The following is a 17765-nucleotide window of genomic DNA, read 5'->3' as shown; positions in this document are numbered from 1 at the left end:
CTTTATTCAAATCCCTTGTGAGTATACTCTGGAAGGGACAAATAGACTCAAGGGTTAGGCCTGGCACACACGGCACCAGAAGACCTATGGATGGAGGTTCCCAACATTGTGCAGGAGATGGTGATCAAAAGCATCCACAAGAAAAAGAATTGCAAAGAGGCAAAGTGATTGTCTGAGGAGGCCTTACAAATAGATAAGAAGAGAAGAGAAATGTAAAGCACACACGGAAAGATATAGCCACTGCCATACTGCCTCCCCCACCTCCCGATCTGGGGGTCACCGTCTGCTGCTCTCGGTGCCAGGGGGAGGGGACAACCCAGACTCTCCTATGGGGAAGCCATGGACTGGGTGTGTCTCCCTGAGGATGTGATTGTATAAATCATGCACTCACCTTTAATCATCACCTCACACCCTGCATTCACCAAGAGACACACGGAGGACCGAGGAGACCATGGACCCTGCCACCTGGCCACACCTCTGCAGTCACCATCGTTCAGTGGACGGGCGGACGGATGACCAGCCCCGCAGGACAGGGCTGAGAATAGCCTCTGCAATGCCCAGCTCCTAAACATGCCGTCCATCAGCACCAAGGCGACTACCGGTTTCGACCGGTGACGGCACAGGACGTGACTGAGACGCAGCCTCCGTGATACCCAGCTCCACCCACGCGCCTTCCGGCGGCCTCGACGCAGCTTCCGGTTCAACCCAGTGACGTCACAGGATGTGAACCAGGAGTGGCCTCGCAATGCCCATCCCCTCAGTGCGTCGTCCGTCAGCCCCGAGGCGGTTTCCGTTTCATGCTGGTAACACGAACATGACTGAGACGCAGCCTCCGTGATGCCCAGCTCCAGACACGTGCCATTTGTCAGCCCTGAAGCAGCTTCTGATTCAACCTGATGACATCGCCAACAAACCCGACGGCCCAGATGAAGTCGCCTGCGATGGTGTTGGTATAGCTGGCAGCTGACCCCGGGCACTGGCCCCGCACCCATGCGCAAAGGTAGTGGAGCCAGGGACCAGGCCGGGTGGATGAGGACAAGCTGCAGGTTCTCTGTGAGGTTGATGCCGGCCATGAACAGCCTGCCTGGGACAAGAGAGGGGCTGCAGTTCATGGTGCCAGCTGTGGGGTCAGCCGCCTACATGTGAAGTCACTAACCCACAGAGTCATGTGACAAACCAGACCATGTGGTCACCGACTCACATGGTCGGTCACCCACCCACGGGGTCACTTCATAATGTGGTGATCCCTCCAAGTGGCCACCAACCCATGTGGTCACCCACCCATGGGGTCACTAACCTGCGAGGTCATGTGGTCACCTGTCCACATGATTACCCCCTCACACCATCACCCACCCACGCAGTCACCCACTCACCAGGTCAGCAACTCACATGGTAACCCACCTTGCTGTCAGGAGTTCAAACCAGTCACCCATCCACATGGTCACCCACCCACAGGGTCACCAAGCCACACATCTCCTGCCCATGTGACAAATAACCCATGGGGTCACCAGCCCATGCAGTCACCAAGCTGTGCCATCACCCCCCAGACTCTGGCCTCTGCAGTGGTCAGAGATTCAGATGTCCGACAGAGACCCAAGTTCAGACAGCAGGGACTCACAGGGGAGTTGATTGATGAATTTCTCCTGTTACAGAGGGCAGGCGGGCTGGACAGTGACCCCAGAGATGTCCACGTCCTGACCCCGTGTAGTGGACACAATAATGTCCGCACGGATGTTCACATCCTGTCTACATCCTGACCCCCTGTGGTAGACACAGTAACATCCCCAAGGATGTCCATGCCCTGTTCGCCATGTGTTGAACAGAATAACGTCCCCTAATATGTACTGTTCCATTTATCCACTTGAACCCAAACCCAGCCCCTTGCACTAGGACATGCGTGTGATCAGGTGTCCTGGTATGAAGGTGGCACTCACCTGGGTGGCTGCAGCTCTTCATGTGCTCCAGGTAGTGGACGAGGTCTAGGTGCTTCACCTGGTTCCCCCACCAGTAGGGGATACCAGGCCACAGTTCTGCATGCTGACTCATGGATGCCTCGTCCTTGTATGACAGGATGACCTGCTGGCCCCGGGACCACGGCTGGCACAGAGTTGGCACCTCCTGTGGGGAGAATCATCCAGGTGCCCATGAGACGTGTGCACAGGGGTTATTGGGGTGCCTTGTGACACGATGTGTCAGGTATTGGGGGTGTCCCAGAAGCTACAGCAGTGTGTGGTTTATTGGGGTGTCTATGAGAAGTGATGGAATGGTTATTGGGTTCTCTGTGAGAAGAGACAGTCATGGGTGGAATAATGGCATGTCTGAGTAGAGACACTAGTGGGTAGATTACTGGGGTGTCTGAGTGGAGAAGGTGGTGGGTGGGTTATTGGGGTGTCTTGAGCAGTGATTGGTAGATTTTTGGGGTGTTTGAGTGGAGACAGTGGTGGGTAGATTACTTGGGTGTCTTGAGCAGTGATGGGTCAATTATTGGGGTACATACCTGAGTGGAAACAGAGGTGGGTGGATTATTGGGATTTCTGATAGGAAATGGCAGGTGGATTACTGGGGCAACTTGAGGCGTGATTGATGGATTTCGGGAGTGCCTGAATAGAGACCGGGCAGGGTGGATTATTGGGCATGCCTGTGACCAGTGATGGGCTGGTTACTGGGGTGTTTGAGTGGAGACAGTGGTGGGTGGATTACTGGAGTTCTGTGAGCAGCATCACCTGGAGTCTGAATCAGCTTCACGCAGCGAGCAGATAGTTGGATTACAGTGAAGCCTAGTGCTCCCGCTGACAAGAGCATGGGGAGCCTGTGGCCCCTGCTCACCCCACGGGGACACAGGATGTTCCCAAAGATATTCTTGATGCAGCCCATCAGGTTCTCGTGCAGGTCCTCCATCATGCCCTCGAAGTTCCTGCATGCCAGGATAACCACCTCCTGGGGGTTGTTCTCCAGCCACTCCGAGATCTCCAGGAGGGCGTTCTTGGAGGGGGTGGAGGAAAGGGGCCTTGTATTGAGAGACAGAGGAGCGTGGATGGGGACTTCCCCCAGCACAGCCAACTACAGACTGGTTGGGGAGTCCTGACTCACAAAGACATAAAGCATGGCGCCTGCTCCCAAGGGACCCAGCCTCTTCTGAGTGGCAGTGGGGAACTGTGGCATTGCTCTGGGGTGTCTGTGTGTGTGTGTTTCTGTATGTGTATGTACACGCTCCTGTAGGTACAGGTGCACACACATGTGTGCATGTGTTCAGGGTCTGTGTGTGCACAGATATGCATGTGTGTGTGTGTGCACAGCAACAGAGAGCAGTGCTTATAATACTGTGAGAAGTTTGTACTCCAGGGAGCATGGGAGGCCAGCAGGGTACATTCACAGTGAGGCCCAGGCCGGAACCTCCAAGGGTCATTAGGTTCTGTGGTGGGGGCACTGGGGGCCGAGGCCAGAGTGAAACATTAAGTGACTTGTCCAGCAGCCGAGAGAATGGACTGGACACCCCAAAATGGGACACAGGAAAAGACGTGTCAGGAACCTGGTTTAGCCAAATTCTGGGAGACACCCCAGAGGCCAGGGCTAGAGGTGTGAGTTCAGAAATGCATGTTGGTCAGGAATTCTGAGTGCCTGATGCCAGAGGTCAGCCCTCTCCTGCCAGGAGGAGTGTATCCATCCCCTTAGAGATCAATGTCTTCTAACGGGAGTGGACCTGTGTTGTCCACTTAAAGGTCAGCCTCTCCTGCCTGGAGTGACCGTGTGTCCATCTGAGTGGACGTGTGTCCATCTGAGTGGATGTCTGTTCATTCCCTTAGAGGTCAGCATCTTCTAACTGGAGTGGACCTGTCTTTTCCCCTTAGAGGTCTGCCTCTCCTGCCTGGAGTGACCAGATGTCCATCTGAGTGGACGTGTGCCCATCCCCTCAGAGGCCTTCCACGTCCTGCCTGGACCAGACGTGGGTGTCCCTGGCTGGCAGACCCCCGTCCGTACCCCCTGCCCCCACCCTTACCTCCACGAGGGCCATCGTGTACACCCTGTGGTAGAGTGCAGGTTCCCCTCGGTGCCCTCCTCTGTGTGTGCCATCTGCAGGTCCTCACGCCCAGCATCCAGCTGATTCGTGATGCTCAGCACCTGCACACAGAGGTCGGTCACCTGTGCTGGGCACAGAGGGCAGCCCCCCCTCAGGGGCTGGACATGCACTGAGGATGCCCAATGAGGGCCACATCGTCCACTGTGAAATCAACAGTGTTGGTGCTGCCAGGATTGAGGCCCTGCTTCTGGGAACAGGGTCTCCAGGGTCACTGGTCACATGGAGCACACAGCCCGGGTCCAAATTGTGATCTTGGGGGCAGTGTTCCTGCAGAGTCCAGCCTCACCCTCCTCTCAGGCAGTCCCTGGGTGGAAGCGCCCTGTGGGTTCAACAGCCCAGGCTCCAAACACCCAAGCTGGACCCTTGAACATGAGGACACACAAGACCCACAAAGGTCTGTGCCCACCCCCAGAAACAGTACTAGGAAAGGCAAGAAGGAATCAAGCGGGGAGAACGAAAGGAAGAAACATCTGTCTGCCACACAAATAAGACAGGAAAAAGCAAAAAATAACTAACATAAATTGAAAAGTGAAAGTTGTTCAGTTGTTTCCAACTCTTTTCTATCCAGTGGACTGTAGCCCACCAGACCCCTCTGTCCATGGAATTATCCAGGCAAGATTACTGGAGTGGGTTTCCATTCCCTTCTCCAGGAGATCTTCCCAACCCAGGAATCGAACCCATGTCACCAGCATTGCAAGCAGATTCTTTACCAACTGAGCCACAAGGAAGCCCTAATATAAATTTGTAGCAGAAAATGTACTGTGTCCTCTACAAGGAGTCATAATGGAAAAACAAGAAAACATAAGGATAACAAAAAGGAAAGAAAATAATAGATTCTCTCCATCCAAAATAAAAGAAAAAGCAAAAAACTAATATTAACATAAACTAGTAGCAGAAAATGGTACTGTGTTCTCTGTAGAGAGTCATGACGGACAAAAAAAATATGAGGATAAAACATGGGGAAAAAATGGGAAAGGAAGTCACAGTGCCCCCACCCAATCCAAATTAAAAGAAAAAGCAAAGACTCATATGATTATTGTCAGCTACACACAGGCACTTGCCATCCACCTCTACAAGGATTAAATTAGGTGCTGCTGCAGCAAATGACCTTCAACACCCCTTGAAAGACCACCACCCATGTCCCCCACCCCGCACACAGCCCACTTCTCCTTGGCAACCATACCACTTGAGACCACGGCACTGAGGCCCCCCAGGATGGAGGGACCCTGCCCTGGAGGGACATAGAACAGAGAGACCCTGGCACCAAGGGACCCTCAGAGCAGAGGGACCCCAGTCCTGCAGGACTCCCAGGTTCTGGTGGACGCCCTACTGCTCACTCCCTCCTCTGGGTGTGAGCTCTTAAGGCCAGGCTGCAGGCACCTGATGCAAGCAGGAATGAGGTTTGCCCATATTCCAGCCCTGGCTCTCTGCCCATCAGATCCCCTGAGAAGGATTCCAGCAGCCAGGGATCTCCAAGGAGGAAGCAATTACCAAGGCAAGAGCTGTGCTTGACAGCCATCTGTCCCCTCCAGGTGGGCCCCTGCTCCTGGGGGAACCTGGGCCCAGGTGGGTTCTCTACCTCAGTCTACCTCATGAGGTCACACGGGGCCTCCTCCAGTGTCTCACTGTGGGCCGGCGGGGGCAGAACCTGACCTCACCGGCACGCGCCCCACCTGCTCACCTGAGTGGGCTGAGAACTCAGAGGGGGCGGCTGACTCACAGGAGGAAGCGCCATCAGGGTGTGCAGGGGCACCCGGCTTGCTCCCTGGGGTGCTGTCCGAGGCCTCGCGGCTGGGTGGCACTACTGCTGAGCACTCCTGAATCTGCACTGGGAAACCAGACAGCTGGGGTTCAGAGACAAGGAAGAGAGGACAGGTGACCCACACCTATGTGCCTGGGAGATGGGAGAGTGTCTTGCAAGTACAGGATTGGTGTCCACAGGCGATGGGACATTATTCCTCCCATCACAGTGAACCCACCACCATCTCAGGCCAGTGCAAATGGGAAGATGAAGCGCTTGTGACACCCTGACCCGGATTATGATGGAACAGAGGTCCAGGGATGTGGAGACAGGACGACTCGGGAGTGGGCAGGTGACCTGTGCTAGGTGGAGAGTTGTGGAAAGGACACCCAGGAGGCAGGTGACCTGTATTATGGGGAGGTCTCCTCTGTGAGGGGAAGACAGACACACACCCTCAGGTGTCCCCAGGATGGTGACACAGACACACCAAAGGAGCCCTATGTGGCGGGGCACACACATCCACAGGGGTCCCCATGGCGTGGTGCTTGGGGTTCTGACATACTGTTTTGCTGTGTGCTCTACTTGCATCTCGTTGACTATTCGGATTAGAGAAGAGACTTTTATTCTGAAAGGTTATTGTGACGAGGAAAGGGGAGTATTACAGGAGGATGAGCTCTTCAGGGAGAAGGACTATTATTCTAGAGAGGGGGTGATTACATAGAGGTAGGACTTTATTTGTACAAGGGGCAACATTACTGTAGAGAGCTGACTAATATGATAGAGGGGAGATACAACAATAAATAGGGCTATGACCATGTAGGGGGGATGTCACTGTGGAGAAAGTGAAAGTTGATCAGTCATGTCTGACTCTAGACAGGCCATGGAATTCTCTAGGCCAGAATACTGGAGTGCATAACCTTTCCCTTCTCCAGTGGATCTTCCCAACCCAGGGACTGAACCCACGTCTTCCACAATGCAGGCAGAATCTTTACCAGCTGAGCCACCAGGGAAGCCTTACTGTGGACAGGGGATTCATAATCAAGGAGGACCCTTACTGTAGTGGGGGACTATTACTGTGGAGGGGGGAAAGTTATAATAGGATGACTCTGATACCATGGGTCTTGTGTGTCCTCATGTCCAAGGGTCCAGCTTGGGTGTTTGGAGCCTGGGCTGTTGAACCCACAGGGCGCTTCCACCCAGGGACTGCCTGAGAGGAGGGTGAGGCTGGACTCTGCAAGAACACTGCCCCCAAGACCACAATCTGGACCTGGGCTGTGTGCTCCATGTGACCAGTGACCCTGGAGACCCTGTTCCCAGAAGCAGGGCCTCAACCCTGTTCCCAGAAGCAGGGCAGCACCAACACTGTTGATTTCAGTGGACGATGTGGCCCTCATTGGGCATCCTCAGTGCATGCCCAGCCCCTGAGGGGGGGCTGCCCTCTGTGCCCAGCACAGGTGACCGACCTCTGTGTGCAGGTGCTGAGCATCACGAATCAGCTGGATGCTGGGCATGAGGACCTGCAGATGGTGCACACAGAGGAGGGCACCGAGGGGAACCTGCACCCTGGCCACATGGTGTACACGACGGCCCTCGTGGAGGTGGGGGCGGGGGCAGAGGGTATGGATGGGGGTCCGCCAGCCAGGGACACCCACGTCTGGTCCAGGCAGGACATGGAGGGCCTCGGAGGGGATGGGCACACGTCCACTCAGATGGACATCTGGTCACTCCAGGCAGGAGAGGCAGACCTCTAAGGGGACAACACAGGTCCACTCCAGTTAGGAGATGCTGACCTCTAAGGGAATGGACACACGTCCACTCAGATGGACACACGGTCACTTCAGGCAGGAGAGGCTGACCTTTAAGGGGACAACACAGGTCCACTCCCGTTAGAAGACACTGATCTCTAAGGGTACAGACAGACGTCCACTTCTGGCAGGAAAGGGCTGACCTCTGGCATCAGGCACTCAGAATTCCTGACCAACATGCACTTCTGAACCCACAGCTGTACCCCAGAACTCTGGGGTGTCTCCCAGAATTTGGCTAAACCAGGTCCCTGACACATCTTTTCCTGTGTCTACCAGTTTTGGGGTGTCCAGTCCATTCTCTCGGCTGCTGGACAAGTCACTTAATGTTTCACTCTGGCCGCTGGCCTCCCACGCTCCCTGGAGTACTGACTTCACACAGTATAATAAGCACTGCTCTCTGCTGCTGTGCACACAGACACACACACACATGCATATCTGTGCACACACAGACCCTGAACACATGCACACATGCGTGTGCACCTGTACCTACCAGAGCATCTACATACACACACAGAAACACACACACACACACACACACACATACACATACCCCAGAGCAATGCCACAGCTCCCCACTGCCACTCAGAAGAGGCTGGGTCCCTTGGGAGCAGGCACCATGCTTTATGTCTTTGTGTGTGAAGATCCCCAACCCATCTGTAGAGGGGCTGTGCGGGGAGAAGTCCCCACCCACGCCCCTCTGTCTCTCATTACAAGGCCCCTCTCCTCCACCCCCATCCAGAACGCCCTCACGGAGATCTCAGAGTGGCTGGAGAACCATCCCCAGGAGGTCATCCTGTCATGTAGGAACTCCGAGGGCATGATGGAGGACCTGCATGAGTACCTGATGGGCTGCATCAAGAACATCTTTGGGTACATGCTGTGTTTCCGTGGGGTGTGCAGGGGCCACAGGCTCCCCATGCTCCTGGCAGCGGGAGCACTTGGTTTCACTGTAATCCAACTATCTGCTCGCTGCATGAGGCTGATTCAGATACCAGGTGACGCCGCTCACAGAACCCAAGTAATCCACCCACCACTGTCTCCACTCAAACACCCCAGTAACCAGCCCATCACTGGTCACAGGCATGCCCAATAATGCACCCTGCCCGGTCTCTATTCAGGCACTCCCAAAATCCATCAATCACGCCTCAATAGCCCCAGTAATCCACCGCCGTTTCCTATCAGAAATCCCAATAATCCACCCACCTCTGTTTCCACTCAGGTATGTACCCCAATAATTGACCCATCACTGCTCAAGACACCCAAGTAATCTACCCACCACTGTCTCCACTCAAGCACCCCAAAAATCTACCAATCACTGCTCAAGACACCCCAATAACCCACCCACCACCTTCTCCACTCAGACACCCCAGTAATCTACCCACTAGTGTCTCTACTCAGACATGCCATTATTCCACCCTTGACTGTCTCTTCTCACAGAGAACCCAATAACCAGTCCATCACTGCTCATAGACACCCCAATAATCCACACACTGCTGTAGCTTCTGGGACACCCCCAATACCTGACACATCATGTCACAAGGCACCCCAATAACCCCTGTGCACACGTCTCATGGGCACCTGGATGATTCTCCCCACAGGAGGTGCCAACTCTGTGCCAGCCGTGGTCCCGGGGCCAGCAGGTCATCCTGTCATACAAGGACGAGGCATCCATGAGTCAGCATGCAGAACTGTGGCCTGGTATCCCCTACTGGTGGGGGAACCAGGTGAAGCACCTAGACCTCGTCCACTACCTGGAGCACATGAAGAGCTGCAGCCACCCAGGTGAGTGCCGCCTTCATACCAGGACACCTGGTCACACGCATATCCTAGCACATGGGGCTGGGTTTGGGTTCAAGAGGAGAAATGGAACAGGACTTACTGGGGGACGTTATTCTGTTCACCACCTGGGGACCATGGCATGGACATCCTTGGGGATGTTACTGTGTCTACCACAGGGGGTCAGGATGTAGACAGGACGTGAACATCCGTGCGGACATTTTTGTGTCCACCACACGAGGTCAGGACGTGGACATCTCTGGGGTCACTGTCCAGCCCGCCTGCCCTCTGTAACAGGAGAAATTCATCAGTCAACACCCCTGTGAGTCCCTGCTGTCTGAACTTGGGTCTCTGTCGGACATCTGAATCTCTGACCACAGAGGAGGGCAGAGTCTGGGTGGGTGATGGCACAGCTTGGTGACTGCGTGGGCAGGTGACCCATGGGTTACTGTTCACATGGGCAGGAGATGTGTGGGTTGGTGACCGTGTGGGTGGGTAAGTGTGTGGGTGGGTGACCGGTTTGAGATCCTGCCTGCAGGGTGGGTTACCATGTGAGTTGCTGACCCAGTGAGTGGGTGACCACGTGGGTGCGTGATGGCGTGAGGGGGTAATCATGTGGACAGGTGACCACATGACCTCGCAGGTTAGTGACCCCATGGGTGGGTGACCAATCATGTGAGCCGGTGACCACACGGTTTGGTTGGCCACATGACTCCATGGGTTAGTGACTGCACACGTGGGCACCGGACCCCACATCTCGCACCATGAACTGCAGCCCCTCTTTTGTTCATGGCCGGCATCAACCTCACAGAGAACCTGCAGCTTGTCCTCATCCACCCGGCCTGGTCCCTGGCTCCACTACCTTTGTGCATGGGTGCGGGGCCAGTGCCCGGGGTCAGCTGCCGGCTATACCAACACCATCGCAGGCGACTTCATCTGGGCTGTCGGGCTTGTTGGCGATGTCATCAAGTTGAACTGGAAGCTGCTCCGGGGCTAACGGACTGGCGCATCTGGAGCTTGGCAGTGCTGAGGCTGCGTCTCAGTCACGTTCTGTGATGTGACCAGCCTGAACTGGAAGCCGCCTCGGGGCTGAAGGACGGCGCACTGAGGGGATGGGCATTGTGGAGGCCACTCCTTGTTCAAATCCTGTGACGTCACCTTGCTGAACTGGAAGGTGCGTCGAGGCCGCCGGACGGCGCGTGGGTGGAGCTGGGCATCACGGGGGCTGCGTCTCAGTCATGTCGTGTGCCGTCACCAGCCTAAACCGGAAGCCGCCTTGGGGCTGATGAATGGCACATTTAGGAGCTGGGTATTGTGGAGGCTATTCTCAGCCTTGTCCTGCGGGGCTGGTCATCCGTCCGCCCGTCCACTGAACGTTGGAGACTGCAGAGGTGTGGCCAGATAGCAGGGTCCATGGTCTCCTCGGTCCTCCATGTGTCTCTTGGCGAATGCAGGGTGTGAGGTGATGATTAAAGGTGAGTGCATGATTTATACAATCACATCCTCAGGGAGACACACCCAGTCCATGGCTTCCCCATAGGAGAGTCTGGGTTGTCCCCTCCCCCTGGCACCGAGAGCAGCAGACGGTGACCCCCAGATCGGGAGGTGGGGGAGGCAGTATGGCAGTGGCTATATCTTTCCATGTGTGCTTTACGTTTCTCTTCTCTTCTTATCTATTTGTAAGGCCTCCTCAGACAATCACTTTGCCTCTTTGCAATTCTTTTTCTTGTGGATGCTTTTGATCACCATCTCCTGCACAATGTTGGGAACCTCCATCCATAGGTCTTCTGGTGCCGTGTGTGCCAGGCCTAACCCTTGAGTCTATTTGTCCCTTCCAGAGTATACTCACAAGGGATTTGAATAAAGCAAAGAACCACAGGAACACAGTAGAATGGGAAAGACTAGAGATCTCTTCAGGAAAATTAGACATGCCAAGGGAACATTTCAGGCAAAGACAGGCACAATAAAGCCCAGAAACGTTATGGGCCTAACTAAAACAGAAGAGATTAAGAAGAGGTAGCAGGAATACACAGAAGAACTGTAAATTTAAAAAAAAGATCTTATTATCCTGGATAACCACGATGGTGTGATGACTCACCTAGAGCCAGACATCCAGGAGGGCAAAGTCAAGTGGGCCTTAGGAAGCAGCAGTACGAACAAAGCTAGTGGAGGTGATGAAATTCCAGCTGAGAGCTTTCAAATCCTAAAAGACAGTGCTGTTAAAGTGGTGCACTCAATAGGCCAGCCAGTTTGGAAAACTTGGCAGTGGCTTCAGGACTGAGAAAGGTCAGTTTTCATTTCAATCCCAAAGAAGGGCAATGCCAAACAATGTTCAAACTACCACATGACTGCACTCATTTTACATGCTAGCAAGATAATGCTCAAGATCCTTCAAGCTAGGCTTCAACAGTATGTGACCTGAGAACTTCACAGACCCACATTCAAACAGTTGATTCTAAATGCATAGTGATACCACAAAAATGGTCAAGATAGAGACACACAATGTGTCTTTATGTCTAAGTCAGTGAAACAAAATAGTCACTGTAAGGTACAAACCTTTTTAGCTTGAAAAATCTTATATTTGTATATAAAACATCCTGGTGAAATTGAAAAATATGTGTTAAAGTGAAATTCATTCTTAATTGTCAATTACTTTGAGCCTATGGAGAAAAGAAAATAAATTTACATTCATTGGGACTGCTTCAGTTCAGTTCAGTCACTCAGTCGTGTCCAACTCTTTTCCTTGGAGGCTGCTTAAATTTTCACAGACGTTTTTTCTTAAAAATTCCCTTAATGTTTGTTTTTTTTTATTTATTTTTATTAGTTGGACGCTAAAATTAGATACAAAATGATGAGTAGATTTTATACAATGTTTTCTGGACATTTTCATTTCCTTTAATTTATGAATGTAACTAGAATGTTTTTCTATTGAGTGAGTATTAAAAATGACTCCTCTCCCTTGTGTGGAACACACTGTTTACACTAGTGTTGGGAGATATTTTATTGCCTAAAACCTTTTCTAACTCAGCTTTACAATCTAGGATTTTTGTTTGTTTGTTTTCCTTTGTTTAGGCTGAGAATTTTCTCATCTATTTTTAGTATCTTCAGAGTTTCTATTAGGAATGTGTGTCTGCTGTTGTTTACTTGCACCGTCGTGTCCAACCCTTTGCCACCCCATGGACTGTAAACCCACCAGTCTCTTCTGTTCACGGAGATTCTCCAGGCAAGAATGCTGGGGTGGGTTTCCATGCTCTCCTGCAGGGGATCTTCCTGACCCAGAGATGGAATTCGCACCTGCCACAGCTCCTGCATTGCAGGCGGATTCTTTACCACTGAGTGAAACTGGATCTTTTATATGTGAAACCCACTTTAACTATGAAGATTCATAATCAGTGAAAAACAGAGAAACCCAAAGAAGCATTTATCTTTAACCAATTAATAATAAGAAGAAAACCTTCATCTCAATTTGCCTTTGTTTATTTTTTTCAATTAAATTTCCATTGAAGGATAATTACTTTCCAGAATTTTGTTGTTTTCTGTCAAACTTCAACATAACACTCTTTCTTAACTCATAGTTTCTCTTAAATATCATCTTATTCTGTGTAAATAACTTCTTTTAACATTTCTTACGGACAAGGTATCTGCTGAAAATGAATTCCCCAATTTTGTGTTCCTGTGAGAATATCTCCTTCTCCTTTGTTTTTGAAGGATAATATTCCTGGACAGAAGTTAATTTCAGTAGTTAAAAAAAAAAAAGTTTGATTCATTGACATGATGTACCTGTACCATGAATTTACTAGTTAAGGTGTATAATTCATTGATTTGTAACTTATTCATAGGTTGAATAACCATAACCACAGCCTCATTCTAGAATATTTTCATCACTCCAATGGGAAACACTCTCCAGTTGGCAGTCATTTTCCATTTCCCCCTTCATCTGGGCCCTTGCATTCACTCCTCTATTTTCAGTCTTTAGAGAATTACCTAATCTGAGACACACGTGCTCACACGAACAGAATATGCAATACAGAGCCTTTTGTTCCTGGCTTCTTTTAATTAACATTATCTTTTCAGAGCTCTAGCATGTTATAGCTTTTATAAGAACTCCATTCTTTTGATGGCCAAATAATTTTGTATTGCCTGTTTTATTTATTCTTGTTGATGGACATTTGAGTTATTTCAACGTTTTTTCCTTTTTTTAGTTTATTTCTTTTTAAAGTTTATTTATTTTTAATTTAATAATTGAAAATTTTAAAATTTAATGGCTTTTTCTGCATCTATTTAGGTTATCATATGATTTTTAGCTTTCCTGTGGTTAATATGGTGTGTCACATTGATTGATTTGCGAATATTGAAGAATCCTTGCATCCCTGGAATAAAGCCAACTTGATCATGGTTTTTGATGTGTTGTTGAATTCTGTGTGCTAAAATTTTGCTGAGGATTTTTTGCATCTATGTTCATCAGTGATATTGGCCTGTAGTTTTCTTATTTGGTCTTGTCTTTGTCTGGTTTTGGTATCAGGGTGATGGTAGTCCTGTAGAATGAGTTTGTAAGTGTTCCTTTCTCTGCAGTTTTTTTGAGAGAGTTTTAGAAGGATAGGCATTTGCTCATCTCTGAATGTTTGATGGAATTCGCCTGTGAAGCCATCTGGTCCTGAGCTTTTTCCTTTTGGGAATTTGTTGATCACAGCTTCGATTTGGAGCTTGTAATTGAGTGGTTCATAATTTCTATTTCTTCCTGTTTAAGTCTTGGAAGATTGAGCTTTTCTAAGCATCTGTCCATTTCTTCCAGGTTATCCATTTTATTGCCATAGAGTTGTTCATAATAGTCTCTTACAAGCCTTTGTGTTTCTGCATTTTCTGTTGTAACCTCTCCTTTTTCATTTCTAAGTTTGTTGATTTCATTCTTCTATTTTTCTCGATGAATCTGGCTAAAGGTTTGTCAATATTATCTTCTCAAAGAACCAGCTTTTAGCTAATTAATCTTTGCTTTTGTTTCTTTCAATTATTTTTCATTTATTTCAGCTCAGATCTTTATGATTTTTTTCCATGTACTAATTTTGGCTGTTTTTTTCTTGCTGTTGTTGTTGTTCTTCGTTATCAGTTGTTTTAGGAGTCAATTGAGGTTGTCTATTTGATGCTTTTCTTGTTTCTTGAATTAGGATTGTATTGCTACAAACTTCCCTCTTAGAACTTCTTTTCCTGCATCCCATAGATTGTGAGTTGCCGTGTTTTCTTTGTCCTTGTTTTCTAGAAAATTTTCGATTTCCGTTTTGACTTCTTCAGCAACCTGTTGGTTATTTAGAAATGTGTTGTTTCATCTCCATGTGTTTGTGTTTCTTACAGTTTTCTTTTTTCTCCTAATTGATATCTAGTCTCAGTGTTGTGGTCAGAGAAGATGCTTGATACAATTTCAATTTTGTTCATTTTACTGAGATTTGATTTGGGACCCAAGTTGTGGTCTCTCCTGGAAAATGCTCCCTGTGCACATGAGAAGAAGGTGTATTCTTCTCCATTTGGATGGCATGTCCTGAAGATATCCATGAGATTCATCTCATCTCATGTATCATTTAAGACATGTGTTTCTGCATTAATTTTCTGTTTTGATGATCTGTCCATTGGTGTGAGTGGGGTGTTAAAGTTGACTATGATTGTTTTCCTGTCAATTTCTCTTTTAATGTCTGTTAATGTTTGTCTTATGTATTGAGGTGCTCCTTTGTTGGGGGCATAGATGTTTACAATTGCTATGTCTTCATCTTGTATTGATCCCTTCATCACTATGTAGTGTCCTTCCTTATCTATTGTAATCTTCTTTCGTTTAAGGTCTGATATGAGGATTGCTATTCCATCTTTCTTTTGATTCCCATTTGCATGGCATATATGTTTCCATCCTGTCACTGTCAGTCTGTATGTGTCTTTAGGTCTGAAGTGGGTTTCTTATAGACAACATGCACATGGGTCTTTTTCTTTGAAATTAATGTATTTATCTTAATTGGAGGCTCCTTACTTTGCAGTATTGCGGTGGTTTTTGCCATATAAGGAGTTGAATCAGCCATGGGAGTACATGTCTTGCCCATTCTGAAACCCCTACCACTTCTCTCCCCATCCCATCCCTCAAGGTTTCCCCAGTACAGTGGCTTTGAGTGCCCTGTGTCATGCATCAAAGTTGGACGGGTGATCTATTTCACATATCATAACATACATGTTTTGATGCTAGTCACTCAAATCATCTCACCCTGGCCTTCTCCCACAGAGTCCAAAAGTCTCTTCTTTATATCTGTGTCTCTATTGCTGCCTCATGTATGCAGTCATCATTATTATATTTCAAGTTTCCATAGATATGTGTTAATATACTCTATGGGTGTTTCTCCTTCTGACATACTTCACTCTGTATAATAGGCTCCAGTTTTACACGTTCTCGTATTGCATTTGATTCTTTCATCCATTTTGAGTTTATTTTTGTGTATGGTGTTAGAAAGCGTTCTAGTTTCCTTCTTTTACATTTGGTAGACCAGTTTTCCCATCACCACTTGTTAAAGAGATTGTCTTTTCTCCATTGTTTATTTTTGCATCCTTTGTTAAAGATATGGTGTCTATGGGTGCATGGGTTTATCTCTGAGCTTTCTCTTCTGTTCCATTGATCTATATTTCTGTCTTTGTGCCAGTACCATACTGTCCTGATGGCTGTAGCTTTGTAGTATAGTCTGAAGTCAGGCAGATTGATTCCTCCTCTTCCATTCTTCTTTCTCAAGATTGCTTTGGCTCTTCAAGGTTTTCCTTATTTCAATCCACATTGTGAAATTATGTGTTCTTGTTCTGTGAAAAATACCAGTGATAGCTTGATAGGGATTGCATTCAATCTACGAGTGCCTTGGGTAGTATATTCATTATCACTATGTTGACTCTTCAGATCCATGAACAAGGTATATTTCACCATCTATTTCTGTCATCTTTGATTTCTTTCATCAGTGTCTTTACGTTTTCTATATATAGGTCTTTCGTTTCTTTAGGTAGTTTTATTCCTAAGTATGTCATTCTTTTCACCGCAATGCTGAAAGGGATTGCTTCTTCATTTCACTTTCTGTTTTCTCATTGTTAGTATATTGAAATGCAAAGGATTTATGTGTATTAACGTTATATCCTGCAACTTTTCTATATTCATTGATTAGCTCTAGTCATTTTCTGGTAGTGTCTTTAGGGCTTTCTGTGTAGAGGATCATGTTATCTGCAAAGAGAGTTTCATTTCTTCTTTTCCAATCTGGATACCCTTTAATTTTTTTCTTCTCTCATTGCTATGGTTAAGCTTCCAAAACTATGTTGAATAGTAGTCGTGAGAGTGGGCACTCTTGTCTTGTTCCTGACTTTAGGGGACATGCTTTCAATTTTTCGCCTTTGAGGATAAAGTTTGCTATGATTTTATCATATATGTCTTTTATTATGTTGATTCGTGTTCTTTCTGTGCCTGCTTTCTGGAGTGTTTCTATCATAAATGCATGAATTTTGTCAGAGGCTTTCTCTGCATCTATGGAGATAACCATATGGTTTTCATCTTTCAGTTTGTTAATGCAATTTATCACATTGACTGATTTGCAAATATTGAAGAATCCTTGCATCCCTGGAATAAACCCACTTGGTCATGATGTCTGACCTTTGGGATATGTTGTTGGATTCTGTTTGCTAGAATTTGTTGAAGATTTTTCCTGTATGTTCATCAGTGATATTGGCCTGTAGTTTTCTTTTTTTGTGGCATCTTTGTCTGGGTTTGGGATTAGGGTGATGGGGACCTCATAAAATGAGTTTGGGGGTTTACGTTGTGCAATAATTTAGAAGAGTTTGAGTAGGATAGGTGTTAGCTCTTTAATTGTTTGGAGGAATTCACCTGTGAAGCCAACTGGTCCTGGGCTTTTGTTTGTCCGAAGATTTTTCATTGCAGTTTCAATTTCCATGCTTTTGATGGGTCTGGTAAAATTTTCTCTTTCTTCCTGGTTCAGTTTTGGAAGGTTATACTTTCTAAGAATTCGTCCATTTCTTCCTGCTGCTGATAGTAGTCTCTTGTGATCCTTTGTATTTCTGTGTTGTCTGTTGTGATTTCTCCATTTCCATTTCTAATTTTGTTGACTGGCTTGATTCTTCTCCCTTTTTTTCCTGATGGGTCTGGCTAGTGGTTTGTCTATTTTATTTATCTTCTCAGAGAACTGGCTTTTAGTTTTGTTGAGTTTTGCTATAGTCTCTTTTTTATTTTTTCCCCCACTTCTTTCTGCCCTGATTTTTATCTTGTCTTTCCTTCTGCTAACCCTGGGGTTCTTCACTGCTTCTTTTTCTAGTTGCTTTAGGTGTAAAGTTAGGTCATTTATTTGATGTTTCT

General features: G+C 48.1%; 2 pseudogenes; one reads left to right on the top strand and one right to left on the bottom strand.

Annotated features, from left to right (window-relative positions):
* Positions 1–865: 865 nt before the first annotated feature.
* Positions 866–6031, bottom strand: LOC133053778 (PI-PLC X domain-containing protein 1-like; annotated as a pseudogene).
* An 86-nt stretch (positions 6032–6117) lies between these two features.
* On the top strand, positions 6118–10397 carry LOC133053777 (PI-PLC X domain-containing protein 1-like; annotated as a pseudogene).
* The last annotated feature ends 7368 nt before the right edge of the window (positions 10398–17765 follow it).

This window comes from Dama dama, unplaced genomic scaffold, assembly GCF_033118175.1.
Source record: "Dama dama isolate Ldn47 unplaced genomic scaffold, ASM3311817v1 ptg000270l, whole genome shotgun sequence".
Classification (NCBI taxonomy): domain Eukaryota; kingdom Metazoa; phylum Chordata; class Mammalia; order Artiodactyla; family Cervidae; genus Dama; species Dama dama.
Note: the sequence above shows the minus strand (reverse complement) of the source record. Positions and strands in the feature narration are given on the sequence as shown.